The sequence below is a fragment of the Puma concolor genome, chromosome C1 (genome assembly GCF_028749965.1).
Source record: "Puma concolor isolate L17-30 chromosome C1, mPumCon1.1.hap2, whole genome shotgun sequence".
Lineage (NCBI taxonomy): Eukaryota > Metazoa > Chordata > Mammalia > Carnivora > Felidae > Puma > Puma concolor.
Window position 1 is genome coordinate 56488574 of NC_141674.1, and position 22628 is coordinate 56511201.

At 41.4% G+C, this 22628-nt stretch overlaps 1 long non-coding RNA gene across 3 annotated transcripts in view; it reads right to left on the reverse strand.

Annotated features, from left to right (window-relative positions):
- Positions 1-8453: 8453 nt before the first annotated feature.
- LOC147578091 (uncharacterized) overlaps positions 8454-22628 on the reverse strand; it is a 48055-nt gene continuing 33880 nt past the window's right edge. For 2 of the 3 annotated variants that reach the window (XR_015254779.1, XR_015254780.1), the window contains 2 exons: positions 20155-20297; positions 8454-13543 (listed from right to left, as the gene is read on the reverse strand). This is a non-coding gene — a long non-coding RNA (uncharacterized LOC147578091). The other variant, XR_015254781.1, reaches the window with a different exon arrangement.

The window sequence follows — 22628 nt, forward strand, 5'->3', positions numbered from 1 at the left end:
CCTCTCCTGAGTATTCAGTGACGTCTTTCCAAGCTTACATGACGTGTGGTATTGCAACAGATCGAGTGAAAAAGCAGGTATGAGAATCCAGCTGTCTTCTATTAAGCCAGACATTAAAGAGATTTGCCAAAATGTAAACCTATGCCAGCTCTTCACTAAATAGTTTTTGCTTTGGAACAATATACTTATTTTTCATAAAAGGTATGCTATTTATGTGAGCATATAATGGGTTTATTTTATTCTTACTTTACATTAATAAACACCTATTTTAAATTTTTTAAAAGTTTTAACTCAACACTGTGAATACCAATAGATATATCCCATATAACCACGAAACAAAACCTTTCAGAGATCCTCAGTTAATTTTTAGCATTGTAATGGAGTCCCAACACTAAAAAGTTTGAGAACTACTGCTCTCGCCTAAAGGAACCACCCCGAGTATTCCAAAGCGTCATGCTCTCTCTCTCTCTCTCTCTTTCAGGCTTCTCTTTAATGACTTTCTTTGGCAGGAACACCTTTCCCAATCACATAATCTTTCCCTTGCCCTCTTTTGCCTACTTTAACATGTTTCAGTACCCAGCAAGAAAGTCACTCCTCAAGGAAAGACTCCCTTTAGCCCCCCAAGAGCAGCTATATGACTTTTACTGAAGGCGTCTTATATGCCAACCATAATAATAATTGCTCTACCTTCATTTTCCCTTCCTCTGAGTTAGGCTCAGGGAGGAACAGGAAGGGCCAGGGAGGGAGAAAGATGCAATCAAGTCCAATCTAGAGCTAAGGGAAGTTAGGCTCAGAGAAGGTAAGCAATTATTCAGGTCACACAGCAAGTGAGTGGCACAGTTGATCTGAATCCATTATCTTCTCACTCTGTCAGTGGTTGTCATACTTGAGTGTGCCCAGCGGTACGCTGATAAACGTTCAACAGCTGGCTCTCCAGAGGGACCAAGCCCTGATTTGTAGAGTTCGGCAATTTCTGTGGTGTAAACACTCCCATGGCAGCCATTTTCAAGCCAACAACGTGACATCACTGAACACAGAGTCGGGAAGGGATGTGCAGTGGCACATATCCTAGAGAATTTCCATCGTGAGATATAATCAACATAAAACACTCAAGAACACAGATAATAGTAAAATGTAGTAAGATAATTGGGAATTACAGTGATGAATCTTGAGTATTCTAAATTTGAGTACTTGTTTTAAATATAATTAAACTATTTGCAGTTCTACATACTCTAATTTTTAACAATTGTTCTGTTTAGCAACCAGCTCGCAAAATTTCTCAATATTTAACAACTGGCTCTTGTACCTCAGAATTAACTGTGCAGCATTTGAAAATTTTAGATGTCCAGGCTCTTCTCCAAAACTGCTGGCTCTAATTCTCCAGGGTGAGGCCCATGCATTTGTAGTTGTACCAAGCCCCTAAGATATCATCAAGCACAGAGAGAGAGATTTGTACATTCCTTCCTTCATTCAAATACTCAAAGCACATTTATTAAGGGCTTATGCTGGGCCAGAAACTGTTGCAAGGTGCCTGGAAGATAATACTGAATAAAATGAAACAAAACAAAAGCTCTGCTCTTGAGGAGTTGATGTCCAAGTGGAGGAGACAGTACACAAACACAGAAGCAAAGACTCTACACTATACTTGTAGATAGGGATAACTCTTTGAAGAAAATAAAACATGGTAAGGAACAGAAAGTGATGCAGCGGGTGGCGAAAGGTTGGAGGCAAGAGCGAGCTGGGTGGGCTTGAGGGACAGCAGGAGATACTGGCAGGTGGAGCACCTGAGACAGGCGTTATGAAAAGGTCTGGGGTCCAGAGGAGGGTGTTAGGGTTGTGGTGTGGGGCCACGAGCCTCTGCTCCGATCCCGCACCTGCACTGCTCTGACTGCAGACCCAGGGTTTAGTCTGCTGTCTTCTGAGCGCTTGGCTAATTGTCTGCATTCTAACCAGACTGCATACTCCCTTTAGAGCAGGGACAGAATCTTTTTTCCAGAGACTGGCACAGAGTCTCATACATCATACAAACTTCATAAATATCTGTGCTAGAGAAAACATAATAGCAACAAACCAGGGCTTATCTGGCTCAACCCAGACCAGCCCACATCCCTGGGATTTGAAAGCATAACTGCCAAGAATGCAGGCTTTGGCATCAGGTGGATTTGGGGTTGAGTCTGACTCTTGGCCACTTTAGTTAACTACTGTTCAATTTCCTCTTCTGTAGGAGTACTAGTTTGCACTTCAGAGGATAGAATCACATGCAATCATGTTTTTTGTCCTGTGCTTAACAAAGTGTCCTGTCCATGTTGTCCAAAAAGCTCCTCTGTCACACGTGGTCCCCTCATCCTCGTTACTTTTTGATAGCACTTACCGTTATCTGAGGTTATATTATATAATATCTATGTATTTGTTCATTTTCTGCCCCCCTGTCCTCCACCCTCCTAGAACGTATGTTCCACATGAGCAAGGTCTCAGTCTGTTGCATTCAACTCTATATCCTCAGTACCTAAAACATCTTGAATATAGTAGGCCCTCACTAAATATTTGGAAGATGGATGTATGGATGAATAGATGGATGGATGTGGATGGATGAATGGGGATAAATGAAGAGCCTAATATATATATTGGTTATTAATAATTTCATTTTTTTAAAATATTTCCCTTTGTATTAAGGGTCCCATTGGGTGGCTCACTTGTACTCCAGGATCTAGAACTTTTTTCCTTCTTCCACACGTTACCTCCCATGGTCTCCACAAGTCCTTGGCCTGTCCTCATGTAGCAGTTCCAAGTCCTTCTGATGACACCATCTTTCTCCACTGTGTTCTGGAGAGATAAGAAGGCTACTCGGGAACTTTCCTTTCTGATTCTCCTAGGAAATTGTTTGGTTTGTTACTAGCATCCGATTCCCCAGGAAACTTTCTCACTTCAGACCTGATGAAGCCAACCACAAAATGACAAGCTTCTGGAAACAATGGAGCGATTGCATTTCCAAGCATGTAGTTTTATTTTTGATCTGCACAGAAGAGTCCGTTTCTTATTCTGACTTAAGAACAAAATCCTACCCTCAGATTTGTTTGACTTGGGCTCTCCCTTGGGAGAGTGAATTTGGCAAGCAGAACATGGGGCTTTGCTCTTGGTTATGGTGGTTAGGAGATCAGGGCTTTTGGAATCAGGCAAATCTGGGCTTCAGTCCTAGTTCTGCCCCAAACTATCTCTGTGTCGTGAGAAGATATTAACCTTTCCGAGACTCAATTTCCTTTATAAAATGTGACTTCCTTCACTAACATGTATTTATTTAGCATCTATTAAGTTCCGGACATTGTGCTAGACCTTAGGATACATCAATGAGCAAAAGCCACATATGACCTCATGCTCATAATCTTATACTCTGCTTGGACAATCATTAAAAAATAATAATGCAGGGAGCGCCTGGGTGGCGCAGTCGGTTAAGCGTCCGACTTCAGCCAGGTCACGATCTCGCGGTCCGTGAGTTCGAGCCCCGCGTCGGGCTCTGGGCTGATGGCTCAGAGCCTGGAGCCTGTTTCCGATTCTGTGCCTCCCTCTCTCTCTGCCCCTCCCCCGTTCATGCTCTGTCTCTCTGTCCCAAAAATAAATAAACGTTCAAAAAAAAATAATAATGCAAAGGGAATTAACAGGGTGTGATGGAAACTTACAATGGAGATATAACCCAGTCTGGACAATCAGGGAAGGTTAACTGAGGTAATAGAGTTAAACTGAGTTAGGCAAAGAAGAGATATGAGTAAGTGGGTTCCAAAAAAGAGGAACAGTTTTAGGCCTTCTATTGAGCTATGGTTTAGGGCTAGAGGTGAAGATTCTGTTCTCATAAGAGGTTTGGTGAGACTCTTGGAAAAGCCATGCCACCTTGGGGATGAGGTGACAAAGAGCATAGAATTTGGGACAAGGCAGTTATTTCCACTTCCTCATGAAGCCCTGACATTCTCCAGCATTGGGAACAGCATAGTATGAACTTGGCTTTTGACCTTGCTATTGGGGGATTGAGCCGCCCTGGAAGAACATGGCAAATGCCAAGTGGGACTGACCAGTTTGTGCATAGTTGTAACCCAAGGGGGCTCACAGAAATTCTTGGTGGGAGTGTGGGTGGTGGGTGTTGTATTACCAAATGAGGGCAAGAGTGGGATCTTCCATATAAAATGTTCGCTCATGAGTTTCAGATTATTAAAGGAGTAACACAGGTCTCCCATAGAGTCATAAACAGAAGCAAAAAGTCTAGCACTCAAGTATTTGTTAATGAACTGGTCATGCAGAATATGATTATGTAAACACTTTTATATCATTGGAATGAAAGCATTTAACAAATATCAACTCATGTAATATGTATAGCAACAATATAAGAGAGTCTATTCATTTTCTATTGTTGTGTAGCAAATTATCACAAACATAGCAGCTTAAAATAATACATATTTTTTATTTCACAATTTCTGTGGGTCAGGAGTCCAGGCACAGCATAACTGGGTCTTCTGCCCAGAGTCTTAACCAGGCTGCCATCAAGTGTCAGCTGGTGTGTTCTCATTTGGAGAGTCATCTGGGGAAGAATCTATTCCTAAGGTAATTCAGGTTGTTGGCAGAATTCATCTCCTTGCATCTGTATCACTGTGGGCCCCAGGTTTTTGCTGGCTGTTGGCTGGAGATTGACCTCAGGTCCTAGAGGCCACCCACAGCTTCTGGAGGCTACTCCTAGTTCCTAACCATGTGGGCTTCTCCAACACGGCTCTTTATTTCACTGAGCTCACAAAAAGCTCTAGCCCCAGTCTGTCAAGATAGAGTCCTATGAAGTTTAACATAATTGCAAGACTGAGATCCCTTTACCCGTGTCCTATTCTATTGGTTAGGAGGAAGTCACTGACCCCTTTCTTTGACGCCACTGAGGAAGAGGGGATTCTACAAAACCATGAACACTATGAGATGGGAATCACTGGGGTTCACTTTAGGCATATGCACATCAACACTGAGGGAGGAACTATTATTATCCTCATTTTGCAAATGAGGAACAAAGGCACTGGGCCAAATTCACACGATTAGTAAGCAGGAGAGCCTGAGTTCCAATTCAGAAGGACTGACCTCAGAGTCCATGCTCTCGACTATGAAGCTCTGTCACCACACTTGGCTAACGGTCCAGTGTGGATTCCTCTCTTCATAAACTTCAGCAAATTGGTTTTATTTTTTTGTTCTGGTTTTTTACTTTGGATTGTTGCCATATCCCATCTTCAAACAATAATCCCAATAATCTCCTATCTGTGTTACATTTACAGCTTTAAACATACTTCACATAGCCCAGTGATATGAAGAGGTTACTTGTATCATCATTTTCCAGGTAGAGAAGCTGGGGTTTAGAAAGGATAAGTCACAGAACTTCTAGAAGCGAGCTCAGTCAAGAGCCTCTACCTCCCTTCTCCACACCATTCATCAGTTCACCAGTGCCGCTGTGAATACTGCAAGCGAATTACCTCATTAACTTTTTTATTCCTCCAGATAATATTGAAGATGCCCCAATAAGTAAGAAACTTTCCATGTTCTCCAGCCTGAGGTCTTTAACTGGTGGCTGGCAGGCCTGATGTAACTTGACCCAAATAGAATTTATAACAATTTCTAATTAGTTGCCAATATTTAAGAATTGTTAGATTCTTTAAAAAAAAATCGGAAAAATTTGGAACACTGCGTCCACATTTCTCAATAGAACTGAGTAGAAGAAGTTCCCTCCCTGTAGACTGGGCATGATCTTCCTCTATACCACCACTTCGACTCCCTACTTGCTGACTGTGGACCATGAGTTTGAGATCCTCTCATTTTACAGGTGAAAAAAACTGCAGTCCACTGAAGTTTTCAGAGACTGCCAGCTAGCTAAGAATGGCAGAGCCGATGTCAAAGTTAGTACCTCAAGGAGTGCCCTTGCCAGCAGGACATGAGGCATTTTGATTCAGGTGGGCATTTTCAAGCAACAATTCCAAACATGTGACAAGCTGCCTTGTCCTCAAACAGCCCAGCCCCATCGCACTACTTAATTCCCATTTCAATTATACTGGGAACGAATATATTTCACAATGTTGAGATCAGGTTGCAGAGAGAAGAAAACATACTGATAGGGGACCACAATTACCAGTAATTTCTCTTTGAATCCCTTTTTCTCTCTCACTCTGTATTAATGACTACCTGTACAAAGAGGTTACATGAGCTTTCAGAGCAAAAGGAGTAAACAGGACATGCATTCATGTGGCAGGCTAGTTACCTCTCGCACCTGAGCACAGAGCTTTTAGAAATGGAATTTTTTAGATGTGCTTCTCCTACAAATATCAGGCAAATGTAATCTCCAAGAGTCGAGAGGCAGTGGGTGTTGGGTAGAATGAAAGTTGCATTAACCACAGAGTAAATATCTAGGAGAGGTAGAGAGAGAAGGTAGCATCAATCCAATTCAACTAAGTGGCTGAGGACCTACTATGTGCTGGGCTTTGAGCTCAGTGCTTTCACAGGTGTTGTTTGGTTTCATTCACACAACTCGCAAGGTTGGGAGCAGCAAAAAAGCAAAGAAGGAGAGACTTAGGATTAGACCCACTTTTGTTGATTCTGGGTTCATCTTGGTGACACATCAGGTGGATCTGGGAGAGAATCCCAACTCCGGTGACCTCAGCTTGGGACTTTAGGTTACTTATTTAACCGTTCTGAGCTTCATCTGTTCCTTGTCTGTTAAATGCCATACATTAGATGCAGGATACATTTATAGTTATTTTCTTTCAGTTAGACCAGATAGTTCTTCATGGGGATTATCTTAATGTTGAATAAAATTGAAAAAGCACTGAAGTCGGTGTTAGAAAATTTGGACTTTAGCCCCACTCCGTTCTTTCCTGTTGGGACTCAAGGAAATTACCTGGGGTTTTTTTCAATAATTAGAAAAATTATGTGCATGGTATTTTTGTTAAGGTTTTATTTATTTATTTTGAGAGAGACAGAGAGAGCTGGGGAGGGGCAGAGAGAGAGAGAAGGAAAGAGAGAATCCCATCCAGGCTCCACGCCATCAGCACAGGGCTTGAACCCAGGAACCATGAGATTATGACCGGAGCCAAAATCAAATGTCCGACACAACTGAGTGAGCCACCCAGGTGCCCCGTATACGTGATATTCTAATTCACACTGTATTAAAGTTTATAAAAGTGAAAACTGGCCATTCCTATCTTCAAAGCCAATGTCAATTATCAATTATTTCAATATCCTATTAGAAGAATTTTCTATTATGTACATACAACCACACAGATACATACACACATTAACCCTCACACATGAGCAAATTCAAAATAAATCTTGGAGACATTATGTGATTACTCATATAAACCTCATCATTTTAATAGAGTTGAACCCATATCGAAGGTCATTTAGGTAATTTCCAATCTTTTGTTAATAATAGCAAAAAGCTAATATTTGTGGATTGCTCATAATGTGCCAGGCGGTATTCTAAGTGCTTTGTGTGTATTAACTAATTTAATACAGTCATCCTGGGGAGAAGCTATTACCATCACCCCCACCTTACATTTGAGGAAAACAACACCTTGAGAATGTCAGTACTTGCTCCACAAACAAGAAGTGGCGGAAATGAGACTCACACCCAGGTAGACTGAACAATGCTATAACATACGTCTCTGTCTACAGTTTTGTGCACGTTTGTCAGAATAGCTGGCAAATGATGGCCCTTGAAAAAAGCAGCACTGCAATCAAATTGCATCTTTTTTTTATGTTTATTTATTTATTTTGAGAGACAGAGACAGAGCATGAGCAGGGGAAGAGCACAGAGAAAGACACAGAATCCGAAACAGGCTCCAGGCTCCGAGCTGTCAGCACAGAGCCGGACGCGGGGCTCGAACTCACAAACCGTGAGATCATGACCTGAGTCGAAGCCAGACGCTCAGCCGACTGAGCCACCCAGGCGCCCCCAAATTGCATCTTTAAAAGGTCAATGTGATAGCAGGGTGGGGAATGCACCCACTTACAGTACCAGTCACACTGTGCTGTACATTTTTATCTTCCTCCCTATCTCATTTGTTGGATTACAAGCTTCTTTTTTAAATTCTTTTTAATGTTTATTTATTTTTGAGAGAGAGAGAAAGACAGAGTGCAAGTGGGAGAGGACCAGAGAGAGAGGGAAACACAGAATCTGAAGCAGGCTCCAGGCTCCACACTGTCAACACAGAGCCCAACACGGGGCTCGAACCCACGAACCATGAGATCATAACCTGAGCCGAGGTCGGACGCTTAACAGACTGAGCCACCCAGGCGCCCTGGATTATCAGCTTCTTGAAGGCAGGGCCTCTGTTCACCAGGGCTTGGCACAGGGCCAGCACATTGCCAACTCTTAAGAACATTTGTGAATGATTACTGAAAAACAGGGAAGCCTTCAGTGGGAGTGGCCTTCGGTGTTTGGGCTGGATTTGAAAGGGTGAATAAAATTTTGGTGGGCTAATAATGGAAGAAAAATTACCTTGTGTGAAGAAAACAGTAAAAGAACAACTACACAGGATGTTTGGTGGAACAGCAAATCATCCAGGCTGGTTGGGGAAAGGGTGTGTGGCTGTGATGTGCTCACATTACCGGAAAGGAAATTTGGAGGTAGAAAGGGAATTCTAATGCTATTCAGAGTTTGTGAGATCTCTTCCAGGCCACGTTTATGAAGCTGGAGGACAAAATGGATGAGCATCTATGAATACACCCACATACACCCGTAATACTATTGCCAAAGAGTTAAATTTATTGAGTCTCAGTTTACAATATTGTACTGTCCCTACACCACATTTCTTTTCTCCACTTTTCCACTTCTCAGTGTCACATGGATGGCAGGTCGGTCAGTATCAGCAGCCCGGGAAAACATCATAGCAATGCAGTGGGCATATTTTCAGTTTTCATTTATTTTAGTCCTCACACACTCACTGAATTCACTGTCTGACGTATTTATTTTCCCAAGCTCTGGGCCTTTAGACCCAGGTTTATAAATGTAGCTTATAGAGATGTACTATCCAAATTAACTTACAAGCACACATAAGTCTCAGTGGATTTTGTTACATTTCTGTTAATCTTGAGTTTCATGAAGTTACTTAGACATCTGACGGCACATATTATTTTATATACACGCTAACATTTTTTCGACACTTGATCATTGATCCTGGTTATGTGTGTGATCAAATTCAAATTAGAAATTAGTTCTGATAGCCAGTGTGAACATACATCAGCACTGACTAGGAGGAATATAATGTAGGTCACAAAGACGAGTCACAAAAATACTTTTAAATATTCTGGCAGCCACATTTATAGAGGTAGAAAGCAACATCAAAAATAGTTTAAATAATACATGTCATTTAACCCACCATACCTAAAATATTACCCTTTCAGCATGTAATAAATATTAAAAAGTATGAGCTATTCTTTTTTTTTTTTTTTTAATTTTTTTTTTCAACATTTTATTTATTTTTTGGGACAGAGAGAGAGCATGAACGGGGGAGGGGCAGAGAGAGAGGGAGACACAGAATCAGAAACAGGCTCCAGGCTCTGAGCCATCAGCCCAGAGCCCGACGCGGGGCTCGAACTCACGGACCGCGAGATCGTGACCTGGCTGAAGTCGGACGCTTAACCGACTGCGCCACCCAGGCGCCCCAGTATGAGCTATTCTATGTTCACTCTTTCTGTAGTTGAATCCAGGGTACATTCACACTTGTCCATCTCACTTGGGACTAGCCACATTTCAAGTGCAGACATCACATAAGGCCAGAGGTTGCTATGTTGGACAGGACAAAAATGGAACTTACAGATTCTAGCTCCTTTGAATAACACTATTAACTCAAAGAATGGTTAGAATGGCTTATATCCTCCTTGCTCCCATCTAAGGGAAATATGTAAAGTTTCTCACTTATGATTTTTTAGAAGAGACCTAAGAGATGACCATGTCCCCAATTTTTTATTATGGTCAAGGAAGCTGAGACTCATGAAGGTGTGGGTGGGCTGGGGGAGGACTAGACCGTTGGCTTGCACTGTTTCACACCACCTCATTCAGCCCCGCTCCTGGCAGGTGGAGAGGGAGCCTCAGCTCCCTGCCAGCCACCTGCTGACAACCCTGGAAGGGGACTGAGAGCATTAACTCCCTGCTCAGCCCCATGGACATCACCCTGCCAGCGGGGAAAGGATGGGGGCATCTGCTGCTCTGGGATAGACGATTATTTGCTCCTTGCTCTGTCCTGTTGTCCAGCACCAGGAGGGGACATCAGAACACTACCATCTGCTTCCACAGGGCAGGGTATTGTGAGGTGGAAGACCAGCTCTCCCTGGGGGGAGGAGGAAGAGCAGGAGTTTGGCTGCTGGTGTTGGATATTCAGGTACGTATTACCAAAAAGATTTTCTATTATTAAACCACTCTTTTTTCCAGTGCTTTGGCTAGGGAAAGAAAATGTGCCCTTTTTGATCTGTGCCTGTTGGTAGCTTTGACCTGGATGCATTCTACAGTGCATGAATGGAGACAATAAGAAAACTCAGAGAAATCACTGTCGCGTCGTTTCTTACATCCCCAGGTTCCTAGGCCATTCACTTCTTCCCATCTTTAAATATTTTCCTTTTCTTGTTTATTGTGTTATGTCCAGGGATACTTTAGTGCAGAAGAATAGGGGAGTTACTCTACCTTGGCTGGAACCAGAAATCTGCTAACTGTCAGCAACACTTTCTAATCCTCATCTTATTCTATTAAAAAAAAATTTTTTTTGCTATGATAGAGTACACGCTTTCCCTTGAAACTCATTTCTCCTTCAACATTTATTACTGTACATTGTGAATTTCCTCCTATTTTTTGGTCATTTTAAAAGTTTTATTTATTTCTTTTGAGAGAGAGAGAGAGAGAGAACCAGTGGCGGAGGGGCACAGAGTGGGGATGGAGGATCGGAAGCAGGCTCTGTGCTGACAGCAGAGAGCTCAATGTGGGGCTCAAACTCACAAACCAGGAGATCATGACCTCAGCCCAAGTCCTATGTTTAAACGACTGAGCCACATAGGCGTCCCTCTTTTGGTCACTTCTAAGTGTCCTTTGTAGTTTCCTCTAGGTCAGTAGCTTTCTAGGGTGCTTGTGTTCCCTTAGGATTCTGTCCTAAACCCTTTTATCTTGCCCTTTTTCCCCCCATAGTCTTACCACCAGCTGTATGCTGAAAACTCATCATCTCCAGCCACCAATCCCAGTCTAATCCCCACTGGAAAGCTCCACCTGGCTATCCTAGGAACCATCTTATCCAAAATATAACTTATTATCTTCTTGTGCATGTGCAAATAGATCTTCCCTCAAATCTGCCTTCTGTTTATGATTACTTTTCAACAGTGTGCTTTTTCCCTAAAAATCAAGCTATAAGAAGCTACTTTTTTTTTAATGTTTGTTTATTTTTAAGAGAGAGAGAGATAGAGATGAGTGGGAGACACACAGAGAGAGAGGGAGACACGCAGAGAGAGGGGGGGACACAGAATGTGAAGCAGGCTCTGGGCTCTGAGCTGTCAGCACAGAGCTGGACACAGGGCTCAAACTCACAAGCCGTGAGATCATAACCTGAGCCGAAGTTGGACGCTTAACTGACTGAGCCACCCAGGTGCCCCTGTAAGAAGCTACTTTTAAAAACACATAAATTGTTCAATAATAAATATATCATGGGGAAAAAAATTTACCAGATTAAGAACCTCCTTTCCCCAACTAAAAATAAAGACACTCAAAAGGATATGTATAGTATTCACTCAAAAGAAATCATGTTCAGATATAAAATTAATCTTTTTTTTATTAAAAAAATTTTTTTAATTAAAAAAAAATTTTTAATTTATTTTTGAGACAGAGAGATACAGAGCATGAGCAGGGGAAGGGCAGAGAGAGGGAGACAGAATCTGAAGTAGGCTCTAGGCTCTGAGCTGTCGTGGACACGGGGCTTGAACTCACAGACTGTGAGATCATGACCTGAGCTGAAGTTGGACGCCCAGCTGACTGAGCCACCCAGGTGCCCCTAAAATTAATCTTTTTAAAATAACTTCCTTAAGGAGGAACTTCTCAAATTTCACATTCCACCATTTCCCCTACCCTCCTCCCCCCTCCCCACTCCCTACATCTAGCATTTCTTGAGGGAAGACTTTTGAAGCAGCCAAAGGCTGCTTTTTGCCACCTTTTTATCCCGGGACAGCAACAGAGTGAGCATCCTCTTCAGAGGTGCCTGGAGTTCCTTTGGATGTCAGTCCTGGAAAGTTATGGATATAAACCAGCTCTGCATGGTGGGGACTCCTTAACTGCACCCCTGCCCCCACTGGCTAGTTTCAAGAGGGAATAAGCTTCCCTGTGTAAAATTCTTATTAGAAACCATCCCCAGATGTGGTTGAAATTTCAATGCAATGGATATTTTTGCTGTCCAGTGAAAAAGAAATTATAAAGCTTGCAGGAAAAGCCTTAAGTCACAAAAACTGCTATGTGGAATACCCAAGCATTTTTAAATGTGTTAGGAAATAACTAGCACATATTTAGTAAGCAAGTTCCATTTTCACTATTTTCTCTCCCCGACCCCCAATACTCAGCCATAGATTATCCATTTATTTATCTTGTTTAACATATCTGTCTAAAAGCTATCTGCCACAGCTTTTGTTGCAAAAATACATTTTTTAAACAATTAAGTATACAATGGAGACTTTACAGGACTTGAAATGTTTAAAAATAACATGCGATAGAGTTACGCGAAGAGCAGTGGCCTCTTCAATTCATTTCAGCATTTCATTCTCTTTTTCAAACATTAATCTCTACAGTCTATCCAAGTGGTCCTTAAATGCATCGTTCTCCTTTTTTACCTCCTCCTCCAATGTTTCAACCATTTAACAGTGACACGTTACACCGGGACGGGTCCATGTTTCCGCACACTCTAGGAGAAGTTCGGGATCCTAACACCCAGAACTCACGTGATGATGTATTTACGTAGCAGCTTCTGGGCGATCTTGGGCATCTGGGATTTCTTCTCAGGATGGTGGAGGTAGGTGGCAGGATGCTTCTCGTGCTTCAGCAGTATGTGAAACAGCTCCTGCACACCGATAGCCATCTGGGCAGAGGCCCCTAGGAACGGGCAATTCCACTCCAAGGCGCAGGCAGCGCGGTCCCTCACCAGTCAGCTCCCAGCCGCTTTCATTGCGTTGGCTGCACACCAGTAGATAGAATACTTATTCAAGTTGTTGCTTTTGACTTTGCGGAACAGCTCACCGAAGGGCTTCAGCTCCTCCACGGTTTGCTTCTTGGTGACTGAATACACCAGGATGAAGGCAATGGCGAGGCGCTGGAGATCCAGGTAGCGGTGGCCAAGGGCGATGTCGGTGAAGTGCAGAGCCCCAAGGCTGGGTCTGCAGCTCAGTACCTGGCGATAGGTCTCCTCAATGGCTGGCAGATACACATTGGGAAAGCCGCACGCTCCGCCCTCTGCACCAGCGCGCTCTTGCACACACCATACGAACCATGCACCACGATGCCATAAGCCCTGCTCTTGCTCTGGGGGCACGAAAAGAATGTGTGACAAGCAGGGCGGGCAGAGGACACAGCCACTGAACCAACCGTTCTGAATCAGCAGTTTCTTGAAGCCAAAGCACTTATTGCTCATCGCAGGGAATTGGTGGGCAGACGCGCGCACAAATTCTTGGCACTTACCCAGCAGCAAAAGATGGTTAGGGAGGAAGAAAGGAAGAGAGAAAGATGGGGTTTAGAACCTGGAAGACTGCCCGTGTGTCTCCTTCGCTAGCTATTACCTGGGGACACTCGGCAGGGTCTCAGCTCGCTCCCCCAATCCCACCTCCTTCCCTTCACTGAGGCAGAGTCAGGCTCATTGCCCATCCATGGTAATCACAAAAGGCGGTATGGGCAGTGAGGAAGAGAGAGAGGGAGCGGGAGGGAGAGGGAGAGAGAGGGAGAGAGAGAGAGGGAGGGAGGGAGGGAGGGAGGGAGGGAGAGAGAGGGAGAGAGAGAGAGAGAGGGAGAGAGAGAGGGAGAGAGGGAGGGAGAGAGGGAGGGAGAGAGGGAGGGAGAGAGGGAGAGAGACAGAGGGAGAGAGACAGAGGGAGAGAGACAGAGGGAGAGAGAGAAGGAGAGAGAGAGGGAGGGGGGGAGAGGGGAGAGGCGACAGGGAGAGAGAGAGGGAGAGAGGCAGAAAGGCGTTGGCTTTTCGTCAATTGCTATTGCTTGGCGACCTAGAGACACAATTCAGTAATAATGGGGGTAAGGAGGGTGTCCAAGGAGCCAGGATGCTCCACTCTGGTGCCAGTATTGACCCATTGCCTACAACAACTGTCTTCAGAAGGTCGAGGGACGGATACCCACTTCCCGGACAAGTAGGCCTCCGGCTCTCACGCGCAACAGCCCAAACTGGTTTACCCACCGTGTCTCTTGGCGTGCTGGGGTGGGGGTGGGAAGGCAGAGGGGAATATAGCTTTTACCTCTCTCCAAGGCACCACCAAGTGTGCACGCGGGCAAATTAACTGCTTCTAGAATCAGTGGTGGCGCGGGTAGGGGCAGTGGCAACAGCGAAGAGCAATCACAGCCTCCCCTAGCAGGTGGATACAACCCATGTGCTGAGCCCACTAAGTGCTTGAACACCGCAGCGCAGCGCCAGCCAGAGATGGAGGGCACAGGCTTGGAGATTGTACTTGCTCATATGCAGAGGGAGGGCCAGCCAGGCGGTGTACCTACGTCTCCCACAGAGGAGGAACTGTGCGCACAGCCACAGCCGGGGGGTGGAGGTTGGGGAGAGGGGGATGAGGGAGAGACCCTGGGTTCACAGGCCCTGGCACATGCGGATGGGTAGGCTTACAGGATTTCCACTTTTAGTTCCGTGCAGGCATCTTTAACCACTTCTGTGCCCTTTGGCTACTGTAGGTTTGCCTTGCCCAAGCCTCGCTGCCTTCAGTTCACTACAGAATGACCCGCTAGAATCCTTTCCACCACCAGTGCCAGGTGCTTCATGGTGCCTCAAACACTTTGCTCAGTAAGTATTTCTCCAACACAAAACCCGATTTTTGTCCGTCCAGAAAGTCCAACTAACACACATGTTATAAGAGACTTCAGAAGCTACGTCCTGGTAAGATTACCTGTGGTTTGGAGGTTCTATGTAAGAACGTTGAGGGATGTCCTCTAAACCCAGTGATCTTAAGCAGCTATGACATTTCTTACCACTGCTTATACAATAGGTTTCATTTGATCATTACCACAAAAGCTTCCTAAGAAAATCGGGGCAGGGATGTGGGCAACCTCTAGAAGCAGACAGCCAACAAGAAAACGTGGACCTCTGGCTTACAACTGTTTCCAGTTGGAGTTTACCAACAACCCAAATGCACTTGAAAGCAAATTGTTCTCTAGAAACTGCACAGAAGACCACAGACCAGTCAACACTTTGATGTTATCCTTGATTAAGCAGAGAGCATCCAGACTTCTGACCTACAAGATTGTGAGTTCTGTAGTTGAGCATTATTTTAAGCCAGGAAGTTTGTAGTAATTTGTTACACAAAAGAAATTTGTAATTTGTTTACAAATTTGTTTCTTATTTGCCAAAGAAGGACTAATGTAGCAGGTAAAATTACTTGTTCAAGGTTACAGGACTCATAAATGATGCACATAGGCCCAAACCTACTTTTCCTAATTTTAGTTTTATTCTTTTTCTGGTGCTATCATTCTATGTCATTAATCTGATATGCTATTTCTTGCTCATTAGTAAAAAAATTTCCATAGCTTTTTAATTTTTACCCAAAAGTACATCCATGTTGGAGAGATCAAGGGCACATGCTTTAGCATCAGAGAATTTGGTTTAGAATGCTTATGCGTTTTTTCCCTTTTTTCTTCTTTTGAATACACCTTAATATGCCTTTGAGCTATGTAATCTTGGAAAAATTACTTTTCGGTAGAATAGGAACAAATGCCTACGAAAAAGAATTGTGGGGAAGATTTAAGGAGCTACTGCAGAAGAATATCCACATATCCAGTCTTTCAGCATTTTAAAAATGGCTTTTGGAAGTGTCGTGACATTTTATTTAATCCAAAGGAAAGCAGACTTCGCTTTGGAAAACATAGCAGGTTTCAGGGAGAAATAAGTTGGAGGAGGGCAGAAGAACTTAGGGGAAGGAAGAATTAGGGTGAGAATGGCAAGCCATAATGAAATTGTTGTTCATTTTTCCTAAACCACAAAACTTACTCTGCCTATTGTAATTAGAGCAACTGAAAAGTCTTTGGGAATGAAAAAAGACTAGAAAAGAGGCTCTTGAAAGCACCGATGTAGATGAATGAAGGTGACTCTGGAGGCCTCACACGAAAGAATGACAGAGAGAGAAAGAGAAAAAGACAAAGAAAAAAGAGAAAGAGGGAGAAAGAGAGAGAAAAAAAGATAGACACACAGAAAAACTGGGAGAATGAGTGGTGGAGAGCTATATATCCCAAAGCCAAAAACTTTAAATGCTAGAAAGGTCAAATTAAAAAATTATGAAATAGAATTCACGAGGAATAATGAACATAAGAAACCGTAGCTCCTATATCCAAATCAAGGTTTCTACCTCAAAGCCAGTATAAAATATTTTACCTTAATAAAGAGACTCAGCCCAGGGAACCAACATTGCACTGGGCCAAAGATTCAAAGGAGTAGACCAGACTAGAGTTCTGGAGCTAATTAGGATCCAAAGTTTGGAGATATAGCAGAAAGAGAGACAATTAAGTGAAACCAAGACAGAGATGAGTCAGATGTTGGAATAACCTGACAAGGATTTTAAAGCCATCATAGGAATTCTTCAATAATTACTTATAAATTATAAATTTACTTATAATTCACTTATAAATTATAATAATAATTTTATAATAAATAAATTATAATAATGATATAATTTAATTATAAATCACTTATAAATTTTCTTGAGGCAAATAAAAATTTAAAAATTCAGCAAAGAAATAAAATGTATATAAAGGATCTAAATGGAAATTATAGAACTGAAAAATAAATAGAAATTGTAAAAATTTCCTGAATGAGCTCCATAGTAGAATGGAAATGACAGAGAATGGAATCATTCAACTTGAATATAAAGTAATAAAATTTATTCAGTGTAAACGACAGAAAATCACCTGGGAAAAAATAAACAGAGTCTCAAGGACCTGTGGGACAGGAACCCATATTCCACCATTTGTATTATCAGAGTCCTAGAAGGAGACGAGACACAGAATAGATCTGAATGAGTATTGGGAAAAAATATGACTGAAAACTTCCCAAATTTGGTGAAAGATACAAACCTACCGTTCCAAGAAGATGAAGTAATTTATCAAGATAACTCCAGGGGAATCCATGCCAAGGCACATAATTAAATTCTGAAAGCTTAACACAATGAAAAACTCTTGAAAACAGCTAAAAAGAAACAACATATTTCCTATAAAGAAACCTAATTCATTTGACAGCAGAGATCTCATTGGAAACCACAGACGGCAGAGGAAATGGCAGGACATTTTTCAGGTGCTAAAAGAAGAGAAAGGTTGGGGCATCTGGTTGGCTCAGTCGGTTAAGCGTCTGACTTTTGCCCAGGTCATGATCTCAGGGTTCGTGGATTCGAGCCCCGTGTCCAGCTCTGTGCTGACAGTGCAGAGCCTGGAGCCTGCTTCGGACTCTGTGTCTCCCTCTCTCTCTGCCACTCCCCCCACTTATTCTCTATCTCTCTCTCTCTCAAAAATAAAAAAACATTAAAAAAAAAAAAAGGAAAGAAAGAAAAGAAAGGTCAACTGCAAATTGCTCCTTCAAGAGCAAAGAGGAAATAAAGAAATGTTCAGATGAGGAAAGGCTAAGATAAAAATTTTTTTTGATAATTTGTTGCTAACAAACTTGCCCTTTAAAAAATGGCTAAAGGAAGTTTTCCAAACAGAAAAATGATAATGGAGAACAATTTGGAATTTTAGAAAGGAAAGTAGAATATTAGAATAGGTAAAAATGGGGGTAAATATAATAATATATCCTTGTCATGAGTTTTTACAATCATATTTGATGATTGAAACAAAAATCATAATATCTGATGCTTGAGGTAATGGTATTAAACACTGGGGAAGGCAAAGAGACCTAAATAGAGGTAAGGTTTCCATATTTCACTCGAAGTGGTAAAATATTGATAGCAACATGTTGTGATAAGTCACATATGCATATTGTAATACCTAGAACAACAATTTTTATATAAAGAGATATACTCAAATACTCTAAAAGTAAATTAAGATGGAATTCTGGAAAATGTAGCTCACAAGAAGGTGAGAAAAAAGAAACAGAAAAACCAGAAAACAAATGATAAAATGGCATACTTACGCTCAAATATATCAAGAATTACCTTATATGTAAGTGATGTAAATACACCAATTAAAAAAGCAGATTAGTAGAGAGGATTAAAACAAACAAACCAAAAAAAAAAAAAAAGCCAATTATATGGTGTTTGGAGAAGAAATTCACTTCACACTTAATGACAAAAGTAGATTGAAAATAAAAGGATGTTTTTACATAGTAACACAGCTTAAATGGAAACCAAAATTAAAAATACCGTATTATTTAAAGAAATTGCTATAAAGAAAATGAAATACCATGTATATACTTAATAAAACACATCAAGGATTTGAATGCTGAAAATTACAAAGTGCTAATAACAGAAATCAAATTAAATAGATGGAGATATAATATGTTCATGTATTAGAAGATTCAACTTAGTAAAGATGTCAATCCCCTCCAAACTGATTTCTAGGTTTAACGGAATTCTTGCCAAAATCCCAGTAAAGTTTTTTGTAGACATAGACAAGCTTATCCTAAAATTTATATGGAGAGTACCTAGAATAGCTAACACTCTCTTGAAAAAGAGGTATAAAGTGAGAAGAATCACTCTATTTGATATTAAATCTTATTATATAGCCACAGTAATTATGACAGTGTAATATTGGCAGAGAGATAGATATATAAATCAATGGAACAGAATAGAGAACCCAGGAATAGGCTCACACAAATATGTTCAACTGTGTTTTTTTTGACAAAGGCACAAAAGCAATTCAATACAGAAGGATGGTCTTTTCTGTAAATGGTGCTGAGCAATTGGACATCCATGGACAAAAACACATAAGCAAACGAATTCCAGTCTAAATCTCTCACCTTATAAAGTTAATTTAAAATGGATAAGAGAACTTATATATAACATGTAAAGTTAAAAAATTTCTAGGAAAAAAAGAAAATCTTTGGAATAGATCTTGACTGTGGTTATAGATACACAAACCTACATATATGATAAAATTCCATAGAATTAAATACATAAATGACTACAAGTAAAACTGGGGAAATCTGAATAAGAGCTGTGGATTGTATCGATGTTAATATCCTGTTCATAATATTGACTACAGTTTTTCAAGGTATTTAGCATTGAGAGAAACTAAGTCAAAGTTACTCAGAGTCTCTATTATTTCTTATAATTGCATGTGAATCTTCAATTAGCTCAAAGTAAAAAACATTAATTTTAAGAAGCACTTGCAAAAAAACCAGAAGCAACGCAACTCTCACGGCTCCCGATTAAAGCCCAAACTCTTTAGTTTCATATTCCCAGCTCCGTGCCAACAGACCCCCAAATTCCCCTTCAAATCTTACCTTCCCTGAGCCTTCTGCACACACTGACTTAACTGGATATTCTTGGGAGTTCCGTGTGTCTGCTTCTCCAGTCAGCTCTTCCCCCAACCCAGGCCCCTTATCCACACGCCCCAGTTCCACTCCTCTTCAAGGTTCACTTCCAACTGGAAGAAATCTCTCCGAGTTCCCAGGCACCTTTTCACCTTGTATTAAAGCTTTGTAGGTACTTTTTTCTATTTCCCACAAAGCTATTAGCTTTTCTCTGACAGGGCTGAGATTCATTAACTCTGATTTCCTCACAGGGGCTAGTAAGCACTAGTGGGTAGCACTGAGGCAACCAGTATGCTATGGGGTAACATAGATTCCATCAAGGGGGTGTGGAAGAGCCTAATTGCTCTCCAGCCCTGTTTCCACTACCTCTTTACAGGTTAGCCTCTAACTCTATCCTCAATATCCTCAATTGATAATAGGGGCAGGACATAGCAAGTGTTGACATGTTAAAAAGCACCTTTCTCAACCACCTGGCACCGAGTGGACACTCAGAAAACGCAGCTGGAGTTTGGGGACCTGGTGTCCAGTTCCTGTTTGCTCACGTAGTAGTTGTAGGGACTTGGCCAAACCATTTGTTTTCCTTTTACATCGTTTCTTCACCTGTAAAATGGGGACAAAAGCAATTATGTTTGAGGTAAAACTAATAGACTTATTTGTGTAAAATTCAAGCAGGGTATTGCTTGTAGAATGTGAATGAGCTAACATTCATCCGAGTGTTAGCCATGACATAGGCATTACTTGAATAATTTTACATGTGTTAACTCATTTAGAACTTACTCTGAGTCTATAAAGTGGAGATTATTTTATGTCCATTTTATAAATGAGGAGACCAGGCATAAAGAGATTAAGTGGTTAATCTTAGGCTGGGAAATCTGGCTAGTTCCAGGGTTTGTGCATTTTACACCATGCTGCCTTTTTAGCAGAGAGAGGTGGTGATGTTTGGAACCCTCACAACTGGAATTTTAGAAGTCTTTTTTCTTCCAGTTTCTTTCTAGGCTCCTCCCCCCTTTAAGCTCTGTAGAAAACTAATGGCAGTTGTGTTCCCCATTCTTCACAAAGACATAGTATCTTTACAACTTTGATTTCCAGGATTGGGGTTACTTCAGAATCCCTTCCCTTACCCCATGTAAGCATCTTTTCCCATCCCTACAACTTCTCTTTCCAGCCTGACTGCTCCTACCACCTTCTGGCTACAAATAGCCTGTTGTTCACAGAGCTATCCTCTCCATAAAGAAAGGAGGCCACCAGATAAAATTCCACCAGCCCTGGGGCACCTGGGTGGCTCAGTGGGTTAAGTGTCCAACTGCCTCTCAGGTCATGATCTTGTTGTTCATGAGTTCTGAGACAGCTCAGAGCCTGGAGCCTGCTTCCGATTCTGTGTCTCCCTCTCTCTTTGCCCCTCCCACGCTCATACTCTGTCCCTCTCTCAAAAATAGATTAAAAAAACCTTAAAAAAACAAACACTCCACCAGCCCCTGGTCCACACATCTCCTGTGGTATATTTATGCTCTTTTCTCCATCTAGGGTTAATGCTTTCGTCTGAGCCCTAGGTGCTTTTCAACTTGTGGTCCTAGGATCAAGTGTACTGGAATCACCTGGGGTTCTTGTTAAAAATACCCAACCCACGTCTACAGAATCAGAATCTATAGGTGAGACCTGGGGCGGGGCTGCAATTTATAGGCCCCTTCCTGTAATTCTGATATAGAACAAATCTTAAAACTACTCCTTCGGGGGGGTGCCTGCATGGCTCAGCTGGTTAAGCATCTGGCTTTTGATTTCTGCTCAGGTCGTGATCTCATAGCCTGTGAGTTCAAGCCTCATGTTGGGTTCTGTGCTGGCAGTGCAGAGCCTGCCTTGGATTCTTGCTCTCACGTTCCCTCTTTCTCAAAATAAATAAACTTAAAAAACAAAATACTCCTTTAGAAACTTACTTGATCACTGTATTCCTTTATTAACTTTTTAATGTCTGCCGTATCAGTAGTGATGACCCCTATTTCATTTCCAATACTGGTAATTTGTGTCTTCTCTTTTTTTTCTTGGTTAGTCAGGCCAGTGGCTTATTAATTTTATTAATCTTTTCAAAGAGCCATTTTTTGTTTCATTGATTTTTTTTGTATGTTTTCCAGTTAATTTTGTTGATTTCTGCTCTGATGTTTTTCATTTCCTTTCTTCTGCTTGATTTAGTTTTAAATTGTGCTTTTTTTCTCTAGTTTTCTAAAGTGAAAGTTTAAGTTATAGATATCAGATTTTTTCTTCTTCTCTAATAAGGTCATTTCATTCTATAAATTTTGCCTACACGCACTGCTTTCTCTACATCCAATGAAAAGTGTGTTAAGCCTCCAAATATTTGGGAGTTTTTAAAATTTATCATTCTGTTGTTGATTTCTAGTTAAATTCCACTGTGGTCTGAGAACATATCTTGTATGACTTCCAGTCTTTTACATTGGTTCAAGTCTGTTTTATGGCCCCAAATGTGGTTGTGTTGGTAAATGTTCCATATGAGTTTGAAAAAAAATGTGTATGCTGCTCTTATTGGATGAAGTATTTCATAAATGTCAATTAGATCTAGCTGATTAATGGTGCTGTTTACTTCAAACTTATTATTACTCATTTTCTGCCTGCTGGATCTATCAGTCACTGAAGGGGTATTTAAGTTTCCAACTATAATAATGGATTTATCTATTTCTATTTGCAGTTCATTTATTTTTTGCCTCATGTCTTTTGATGTTCTATTATTAGGTACATACATGTTAAAGATTGTTATATTTTCTTGGAGAATTGACACCTTTGTCATTATGTAATGACCCTCTTTATCCCTGATAATTTCTCTTTTCTAAAGTTTAGTTTGTCTGAAATTAAAATAGCTATTCCAGCTTTCTCTTGATTAGTGTTATTATAGTATATCTTGTTTCATCCCTTTACTTTTAAACT